The sequence below is a fragment of the Capsicum annuum genome, chromosome 2 (assembly GCF_002878395.1).
Source record: "Capsicum annuum cultivar UCD-10X-F1 chromosome 2, UCD10Xv1.1, whole genome shotgun sequence".
In the NCBI taxonomy this organism is placed as follows: Eukaryota; Viridiplantae; Streptophyta; class Magnoliopsida; order Solanales; family Solanaceae; genus Capsicum; species Capsicum annuum.
Genome location: NC_061112.1, coordinates 37,559,655 through 37,571,108, shown reverse-complemented (window position 1 = coordinate 37,571,108; position 11,454 = coordinate 37,559,655).

The window sequence follows — 11,454 nt, the reverse complement described above, 5'->3', positions numbered from 1 at the left end:
AAGCTTACTTTGTAACAAAGGAGTTAGATTCATGACAAAGAGTATAGGATCGATGAACCATACATACCTTGCTGAACAACTGATCACACTTTCACTTAACATCTTCCCTTTTAGATTACTAATATACAATAGCATAAGACTAGTATTAGTAGCTAATTAACATATTCACGCCATTTAAACTTACTAAAATAGTAACCGAGCAGTAATCCACAATCAACTAATCCAAGGGTGTTCTCTCAACCTCGTTCTTCTCTAATTACATTCACACGTGATGTAACTTCTTATAAGATCCCCTTAATAATTTCATCTTTATTGTACTCTCAAAACAATATATCAAGTGATGTAGGCATTAAACTTATGCGACATTCAATTTGGTGGTGTACCATAATACTCTTCTTCTACCTTTCAATGGAAATTATTCACACTATTCCCCCAACGTCAACCAAGCAGCCTCCAACATACATATATAAAATAGCTCCAAAAAAAGCCCCAAATACCCTTTAATATGGCAACGAAAAATTGAACTTACCATCCCTTGAGTTCTTCACAACAACATATACACAATCCTCAACTAACACATGTATATAGGAAAAGGGCAAAAATGGACAGTAGCCATGTAATACCCTATATGTTTCTAAGCTAGGAAGTGAATAAGTATTCCTACATATGAAATCTCCAATCCTATGATTCATACTTGAGTACATGACTTACAATAAATATTCTAGTGATAGGATAGCTTATGATGCATTAAGCATGTTCATATGAGTCACTTAAGGTAATACAAGCTAAGAGTTTTTGAATCCATCAAGTTTTAGTGTTTGATTTTGCAAGGGTCATCTTTGAATGAGTATAAATCAATGTTAATGTGGTATTTTGGCTAATTTATACCCACCAAATTTTAGAGAATTGAATTAACTTTCCAATGATACAAATTTCTCCTTAATCCAATACCCGAGCAAAAAGTTATGCCTATTTTTGTGAGAGACAGTAAGGATAGGCGATTGGTTAGGTGCCGCTCAACCCAAACATAGGCGATTGGTTAGGCGCCACCCAACCTAGCTTAGGCAATCACTTGGGTGACGCCTAAGTCATTTCCAGGTGCCAAAAATACTCTGTTTTGAGTTATTTTAAGGGTAATTAAGTCTTTTAACACTCCTTACACGTCCCTAAACTTAACCCTATGAAATATATAGCTTATAAACATATTACAATCCTATTATCATCTCAAAGCTCATCATCCAAGAGCACTAAAAGAGAAAAACAACTAGGGTTGAATAACTAAGCTTGAAGATCCGTTTTCAAGGAAATTCCTCCGTCAATCATCAAGAATCTTCCTTCTAAGGTATGTGTGAGTTGATTCATGGGACTCCTTTCATCCATGAAGCTCAAGAACCATCTTCTAAATTTTGTATTATGATTTTTATGTTGTTGTTGGTTTATGTTCATGTGGTTGGAGTTTGATGATGCCTAAGATGGGATCTTTATATGTTTTGTGTGAGGATATGGTGGTATTTAACGAATAAACATGTAAAATTGGTGGTTGAATATTTGAAATATTGATGAATCCACCTATGCCTAAGATGTGCATGTAAGGTGTTTGTGGAAATACCTAAGGGAATAGAAATCATGCTTTTATGACATAATAAGCCCTAAATGACTATTCCATGTTCTAAGTCTATGTTCAACGTGATCCCCATGCTATTGTCTTGAATTGAAGATATTATATGAGATGCTCATGATATTGTTTTGATATGGAATGACCATGTTATTGAGGCCATGCAAGTATATACATGTGTGCATTCCCGTTCATGTGATAGTTTGTTGAGAATCATTCTTATTATGAAATCCTTACTTATGATATTGTGAATTGTGGACTCAAATCTTGTGATCAAGTCATGTCATGTGTGTCAGTTTCCTCCTATCGAGTCCTGGGGGTATTCGTACCCAAAAACTATAGTTGTGTGCCTAGAGCCATGTCATGTTTCACGATATCTGAACTCAAGCTATGATTCCATAGACTTCAGTCAGTCATGTGACTCAGGAAAACCTCATGATCTTAGTCAGTTGTCAGATATTAGTAACATTCCGCCAGTCAATGGAATTCAGTAAGATTAAGCCATGCACCATCAGTTATTCATGTCCAGTCCCTCTAGATGGGAGTAGAGGTTAGCACCAAGTAAACCCAAGGATGGGAACTCACCCGCCAGTTCAGGGTGTGATTCTTAGTAGTCATCTTTGTGTTCCAGAACTACATAGCCAGCATAGGTTGAGACATCTTAACCCATCAGATTAGGGTTGATGAGGTGGCTTAACCCATCAGTTTAGTGTTCCCACCGTTCTCATTAAGTACCCGCCAGATAAGGGTCACTCATAGGCTGTCCTTACCCGTGGCACGGTATTGACACCCCTCTAGTCGGGGCAGAAATTGGACCCTAGCTTAGCCATAATGGTATATATGGGTCATGTCGATTAAACACTATTTCCCACAGTTTCAGTATCAGTCTCAGTAAAAGAACTCAAGGCGTTCTTTAGATTTCAATATATACAGGACTGTCATATATAGTCATCCATGTTATCAGTTTCAGTATCAGTCATGACAGTTATCAGTAAAGTATGTATTAGCTTACAGGTCATGCTATCACGTATTCACGGTCCTAGTTTCTATATATGTGTGTTTGCACTCCCACGTTCATATTAGTCAGTCAGTGTTATTCATGCATGAAATCCTTTATGTTCAGCCTACCTTCCTCGTATACTTAGTACTCCATTAGTACTGACGCATTTGCACTATGGTGCTTTCTTTTCATGTTACACCATAGGTTCCGAGACACGAGCTCTAGCCCAACAGTAGCGGTAGCATTCCATTCGCAGAGACACAGTGAGTCCTCATTGATTCGAGGATAGTATGATTTGATTCATTTATTTATTTCTTCAGTTCAGTTTTACGGAGTTAGTTGGAGACATGTTCCTTAAACTCCTTATTTAGATAGTTTAGAGGCTTTCAGATTTATGTTCAGATTGAGTTATTTTGGGTATTTTCACCCACATAATTGTATTCAGTTGAACCTTATGGCCTTACAGTTCTATGTATTCTGTATTATTATATCATGATTTGTAGTATGCAGGTACAGATATCAGTCATGGGTTAGCTTGTGGTCCCTCGGGGTCATGAGCACTGTGTAGCATTTTGGTTTAGTGAATCGGGGTGTTACAAGCCATACCTTAATTTCGGTGGTAGTTTGTTCCCTTAAGGTATATCTCTTCAATAGCTTGATCCCTTTACTCACAAACCAAAAGTGAAGAGAAAAATCTCTTAATAATCAAGGACAAAGGGACTGCCAAACTTAAAAAGGGATATCTTATAGTTTAATCATGGAGAATATAATCCTTATAGTATTTTTAAGATGTGCTCATGATTTTTTCACTTACCATTAACTTGGAAGGAAGGTTTCCAAAGAACCCTAGTGAAATTTTAGGGCTGCTGCATAGAGAGAAAATCTTGAAACCTGTGTTTTTTTTGGCTAGTTAAAATGAGCTATAAGGGCTGGTTTTAATCCATTTAAAAAGAGCTGCTCTTGGCCGACTTTCTTGGTCATTTTTGGGCCATAATTTATCAAGTAGGTGATGCACCTACTTGCCCATTATATTTGGCCTTTGTGGATTAAAAATTATTGGGCCTTGGCTGTCCATTCTCCTTCTTTTGTCATATTTAATTTGGGCCAGAATTAACTTAAGTAGGTGGTAGTGTATTTGGCCCAATAAGCTGGTCAAGGGATCCTTAATAGGTGATGTACCTACTTAGTTTTTAAGTTGGTCAAAAGGTCAAAGTAGGTGATTCACCTACTAGCTTAAAATAAGTTAAGCAAGCACCTCAATATTTTGTTCCATTTTAAGATCAAAATGCTTATAGTTAAACTTAAAACTTGGTCACTTCATCCTTTAGATTCAAATACCTACTTAAGGGCCCAAGTTTATATGCTCTCATCGAAGGTAACTTAATCATACCACATTTCAGTACATGTGGGAACTCCTCCAAACCTATCTTATCATCACCAATCACATAGGATATCCGATCCCATTACCTACCCTATAAGTCCATATCAAGTGCCACATAAGTAGAACTAGTACACGCGAAATATAGGGTGTTACATTCTACCCCCCTTAGAAACATTCATCCTCGAATGCTAGCATAACTAGCTAGCCTAAACGAATATAAGACTAAGTTTAAACTCATTGTTATCCATATAACACTTGTGTATTTATAATTACTTGTTTATGCCCCAAATCAGCATCCTTGGACCAAGTCATTAGATTCAAATAAATAAGGGTACTTTGACCATATTGCTTCTTCGGCTTCCCATGTGATTTCTTCTACTTGCGGGCTCCCCCAAAGCACTTTTACTGAGGCTACTTCTTTATTTCTTAACTTCTTAACTTGCCGATCTAGTATAGCAGTAGGCACTTCTTCATACGTGAGTTCTTCCGTAACCTGCACATCTTTAGTAGGAGTAATATGAGATGGATCTCCTATGCACTTGCGGAGCATTGAGACATGAAACACCGGATACACCATTGAAATCTCTTGGGGTAGGTCTAACTCATATGCCATTTGGACAAATTTTTGAATAATTTTATATGGCCTTATGTAGCGGGGACTTAGTTTTCCCTTTTTACCAAACCTCATTACCCCTTTCATTGGAGATACCTTCAAGAACACCCAATCTCCTATAGAAAACTCTAACTCTCTTCTTCTAGTTTCCGCATATGATTTATGTCGGTTTTGAGCTGTTTCTAATCGTTGTTGTGTCACTTTAACTTTTTCTATAGCTTGATGAACAAAGTCTGGCCCAAATAAGGTAGTTTCACCTACTTCAAACCACCCAATTGGTGATATACACTTTTTTTCATATAAAGCTTCATAAGGCACCATTTTGATACTCGAGTGATAACTATTATTTTATGCAAACTCAATTAGTGGCAAATGATCATCCCAACTACCTTTGAAGTCCAATACACAAGCACACAACATATCCTCTAATGTTTGGATTGTACGTTCCGCCTGGCCATCCGTTTGAGGGTGAAAAGTTGTGCTTAAACTCACTTACATTCCCAAACTCTTCTGGAATGACCTCGAAAAATGTGTGGTAAATTGAGCTCCCCTATCAGATATAATAGAGATTAAGACTCCATGCAGCCTAACTATCTCTTTAATATATAATTTTGCATACTCTTCAGTTGTGTACATAGTCTTAACCGGTAGAAAGTGTGCTGATTTGGTGAGTCTATCAGATATTACCCATATAGAATCAAACTTTTGAGACGAGCGAGGTAGACCAGTGATGAAATCCATGTTGATCATATCCCACTTCAAAGTTGGGAGCTCCATAAGCTGTATATAACCTCCTGGCTTTTGGTTCTCCACTTTAACTTGTTGACAATTTGGATATTCAGCTACAAATTCTGCAATGTTTTTCTTCATGTCGCCCCACCAATACGCCTCTTTCAAGTCGTGATACATTTTACTTGAACCAGGATGGATAGAATATCTTGAATGATGTGCCTCCGTCATAATCTAGTTTCTTAGCCCATCTATATTAGGTACACATAATCTATTTTGGCATCGAAGTATTCCCTCTTCTGTAAGCTCAAATATTTTTACTACACCTTGTTGTACATTTTCCTTAAGCTGTAAAAGAATAGGATCTATGTATTGTTTCACTTTAACTTCGGCTACTAATGAGGATTCTGCTGCATTTCGCACAATAATGCCTTTATCTGAAGATTCAATAAGGCGAACCCCTAAGCTAGCTAATTGGTGTAGATCCCTAGCTATCCCTTGACTTTCCATGGGCTACCTATAATAACTTTCCATCGCCTTACGATTTAGTGCATCGGCTACCACATTTGTTTTGCCCGAATGATATAAGATATCAACATCATAGTCTTTTAACAACTAAAGCCATCTTCGTTGCCTCAAGTTTAGGTCCCTCTGGTTAAAAAGGTACTGCAAACTCTTGTGGTCGATATATATATCATGTACCCCATACAAATAGTGGTGCCATATTTGTAAAGCAAATATAATTGCTGCTAGCTCAAGATTATATGTTGTATAATTCTTCTCATGTGGCCGCAATTGTCTTGAGGCGTAAGCTATTACTTTACCATATTGCATCAAAACACATCCTAAGCCAACTCCTGAAGCATCACAATATACCGCATAGCCTTTTGTGCCATCCGAAAGTACCAATATGGGTGTAGAAGTCAACTTATTCTTCAAATCTTGAAAACTCCTTTCACACATTTCATCCCATTGAAACTTAGCTTCTTTATGTGTTAACTTTGTTAAAGGTGCAGAAATAGAATAAAACCCCTCAACGAACTTTCTATAATAACCTGCCAAGCCTAGGAAACTACGAACCTCGGTAGGCGTCATGGGTCTTGGCTAGTTCTTCACTGCTTCTATCTTTTGAGAATCAACTCTTATTCCTTCATCGGATACAATATGACCCAAGAATGCTACCGATTTTAACCAAAACTCACATTTGGAGAACTTTGGATACAAGTTACTATCGCGAAGGATTTGTAACACCTGTCGTAAATGATCAGCATGGTCTTCTTCTAATCTTGAATACACCAGAATATCATCTATAAATACGATAACAAATATATCCAAGAATAGCTTAAACACTTTATCCATCAAATCCATGAAATTTGTTGGTGCATTAGTTAGCCCAAATGACATAACTAAAAACACAAAATGACCATATCGCGTTCGAAAAGCCGTTTTAGGTATGTCTTTCTCCTTCACTCTCAGTTGGTGATAACCTGACCTCAAGTCGATCTTTGAGAAACACTTAGCACCTTGTAACTGATCAAACAAATCATCAATTCTAGGAAGGGGATATTTGTTCTTAATTTTCACCTTATTTAATTGTCGATAATCAATACACATTCTCAACGTGCCATCTTTTTATGTACAAATAACACGAGTGCGCCCCAAGGAGATATACTAGGCCTTATAAAACCCTTTTCCAACAAATCTCTTAATTGTTCCTTCAATTCACATAATTTTGTAGGGGCCATTCTATAAGGAAGAATAGAAATCAGTTGAGCACCTAGGATCACATCAATACCAAAATCTACTTCTCTTTCCGGAGGTAAACCCGAAAGCTCTTCAAGAAATACGTCAACAAATTCATTTACCACTGAAATGAATTGAAGAGTTGGTGACTCCACCTCTATATCTTTCACCCTTACTAAATGGCATATGTATCCTTTGTACATCATCTTCCTTGCCTTAATATAAGAAATAAACTTACCCCTTGGTTCCCCAATATTACCCCTCCACTCAAGGACTGCTTCCTTTGGAAAATGGAAATGCACCTTCTTAACTCAGCAATCCAGTGTGGCATAATAAGAACATAGCCAATCCATACCTATTATAACATCAAAATCCACCATTTCAGGCTCCAAAAGTTCATCCAATGTATCACGATTACAAACAGTTACTATACAATTATGGTAAACTCTTCTAGCTATAATAGATTTGCCAATTAGTGTAGATACTTTAAATGGCTTAGCTAGCGATTGTGGTGTTCTTTTGAACTTTCCAGCAATTAATAGAGTGACATATGATAATGTAGAGCCTGGATCAATTAATGCATATACCTTATGTGAAAAGATGGATAATGTACCTGTACCCACGTCAGGAGAAGCCTCCAAATTTTGTCGACCTGCTAGAGCATATGTACGATTTTGAACACCACTAGAACTAGCTCCCTTAACACCCCTACCACGACTAGTAGGTATCTGCTAACCCCTACCAAAAGAAGGAACCGAGGATGATGCTGCAATAGTAGATCCAGTAGGTCGTGCTATATCAGCCATGCCCCTTTTTGGGCAATCTCTCATTATGTGTCCCGATGTGCCACACCAATAACAAGAATTTGTCCCAAACTGACATGCACCTAGATGATTTGTTCCACAATGCTTACAAAGCTGCCTAGGAGGTCTTGATTGGCTTGCACCTCCTTGCTCTCGATACCCCACTACTTGTGAACTTTGTATCTCACTTTTTTGCCCGAATTGATTTCCCTTAAACCCCTGGAATCGAGGAGAAACACCTGATGTGGAGTAGGAAGGTGATGGTCTAGGGGGTCTATTGAAAAATCGAGGTCTGAATTCATTTTGAGATCGAGAAAATTGTCCCATAGATCTAGCCCTCTTGGAGTGCCCTCTTTCCAGCTCTTGTGTCCTTCTTTGCCTTTGATCCTCTATTTTTTGAGAAAATGCTTGTATTTTTGCTATATCCATATCTTTATTCAAGGCAGCAATAGTACAATCTCTAACCAAATATGGGTCCAATCTATCCACATATCGATGAACTCTATCCTCCATAGTAGCCACTACATTAGGAGCATACCTAGCCAAAGAATTAAATTGAAGACTGTACTCCCTCATGCTCATATTTCCTTGGCAAAATTTTAAAAATGATCTGCACAGGTCTCCCAAATCTCAAATGGAAGATAATGATCAAGAAATGCTATTTTGAATTCTTCCCAACCAGCTAAAGGTGCACCTATACCCCTTGAATTTTTTCAAGCTTCATACCATAATATAGCCACTCCCTTTAATCGATATGCTGCTAACTCCACTATCTTTTTACCATATACATGCATAACATCTAAAGCCCTTTGAATTTGATCAATAAATTCTTGTGGATCTTCATTAGGATCTAACCCAGTAAATTGAGGAGGGTCCAATTTAAGGAAATCTTGGGTCCGTAGACTGGCTTCCCTATCCACACCACTAGAACCCATAGTTAGACCAGCTTGTCCTTGACCTTGTCCAGCAACAATATGTGTTAATAATTGTACCGTATTCCTCAAATCTTGCTTAGTAGCATTAATAGATGACTCTGGGGGGTACTCCCCTCCTCCTTAGCTCTTCTGGAGATGGAGGAGTAGAAGAAGTCCGTGATGCAAACTCATCTTGGGCCTCACTTTGATCAGCATATCTAGGTGGTGATTTCCTAATCCCTTCTCCGGCAACCATATCTACTTACTTACTCTTCTTACTCTTACTCCTTCTTGTAATCGGCATCATTACTATATTAAAAAAAACACAATTAAGGTTAAATACAAGTCAACCTACATTATTGTCTCTATCACACGATCTAAGAAATGAAGAAAAAAACAACTCCTAAATGCCTCGTAGCCTTCTATTTAGAGATGTGGTGCACAACACACCCATAAGCAATACTCTACATAGACACAGCTTTGCAGACAACTCCCTAGGATGACCTGCTCTGATACCAATTTTATCATGACTCAAATTCCATTGGGACGGACAGGCACCCGTGTTGGGATAATCAACTCTTAACCATGTACTTTTCAAGCATGTAATTATGGCATTCAAAGCTTCTGCTAGTATGGATATGATGCATTGATAAAACAAACCACGTAAGTAAGTCCAAACCTACATATACAAGACTTGGCCGCTGGGGCCACAACGTTAAAAGAACACAATACTACCACACTTAACTTCACATAGTCTGCAAAGCCTCTAAAAGACACATGGACATTTAGTTAAGGTCGGGACAAACCCCCGCCTTGCTCTTAACTACTACACAATACCAAAATATATAACAGACCCGGAAAGCTCTAAATCAACTTAGAGCTCACCAGTAGCAGCTAGATGTATTGTGCTCCTACCAGGATGGTCTACTAGCTAGATTACCTGTACCTGCGGGATGAAACATAGTGTCCCCAATAAAGGGTTTCAATAAAAAGAGTGTACCAAGTATGTACGGCATGAATTGACTATAAATAAGACAAGATCTCAACAAAATCAATTATTAATATATAACTATAAAGACAAGGATAGAATACCAACTTTGCTTATGCTTATGGGATCATGTACATTACATCCTTTACTTGCCTTTATTTTTCTTTACTTTATAAGATTATAAGCCATAATACAAATGACCAACTGATCAGTGGTAAAAGAGGATGACCCCTGCTAGGCATTATAACCCCTGGGATACGTTCCTCATAAGTACACAAATTGGGATCAACCCATGCTAGGATTTTCTTTCACCCCTGGGATACCACCCATAATATTGGGATTGACCCATGCTAGGTGTTTCTTTCACCCCTAGGATACCACCCAAAATATATAGACTCACTTTAGATTTTCATCTTTAAAATTGTTGTTTTGGTGGTCATGTATTAGATTTAGAACTTTGGACCAATAGCAAAAATTGTGCAAATATGCACTAGATGCAATCGCAATAAAGTCGAATACAACAATAATAGAAATATAACATATAGGAGCTTAGCTAAATCATGTGTCATGTTAACTAAATGAACAACTCATAAGGCTTATTTCTGAAAGCACCCATATCATACTAGTATTTAGAAAGGAAATGGACAAATCTAGTAATAAATACATCTTTAGGTACTTTAACAACCTGACAAGTTAGAATAAGGTTGTCAACCACCTTGGGGGTTGTATGTTGTAGTTATGTATAACTTGAAAGAAAGAACGCTTAGGAAGCTTACTTTGTAACAAAGGAGTTAGATTCATGCCAAAGAGTATAGGATCGATGAACCATACATACCTTACTGCACAACTGATCACACTTTTACTTAATGTCTTCCCTTTTAGATTACTAATCTATAATAGCATAAGACTAGTATTAGTAGCTAATTAACATATTAACGCCATTTAAACTTACTAAAAAGTAATCGGGTAGTAATCCACAATCAACTAATCCAAGGGTGTTCTCTCAACCTCATTCTTCTCCAATTACATTCACACGTGATGTAACTTCTTATAAGATCCCCTTAACAGTTTCATCTTTATTGTACTCTCAAAATAGTATATCAAGTGATGTGAGCAGTAAACTTATGCGACATTCAATTTGGTGGTGTACCATTATACTCTTCTTGTACCTTTCAATGGAAATTATTTACACCATTCCCCCAATGTCAACCAAGCATCCCCCAACATACATACATAAAACAGATCAAAAAAAGCCCCAAATACCCCTTAATATGGCAACCAAAAATTGAACTCACCATCCCTTGAGTTCTTAACAACAACATATACACAATCCTCAACCAACACACGTATATAGGAAAAGGGCAAAAATGGTCAGTAGCCATACCTTAATTTTGGTGGTAGTTTATTCCCTTAATATATATATCTTCAATAGCTTTATCCCTTTACTTACAAACCAAAAGTGAAGAGAAAAATCTCTTAATAATAAAGGATAAAGGGACTGCCAAACTTAAAAAGGGATATCTTATAGTTTAATCATGGAGAACATAATCCTTATAGTATTCTTAAGATCTGATCATGATTTGTTACTTACCTTTAACTTGGAAGGAAGGTTTCAAAAGAACCCTAGTAGAATTTTAGGGCTACTGCATAGCTAAGAGAGAACAAGAG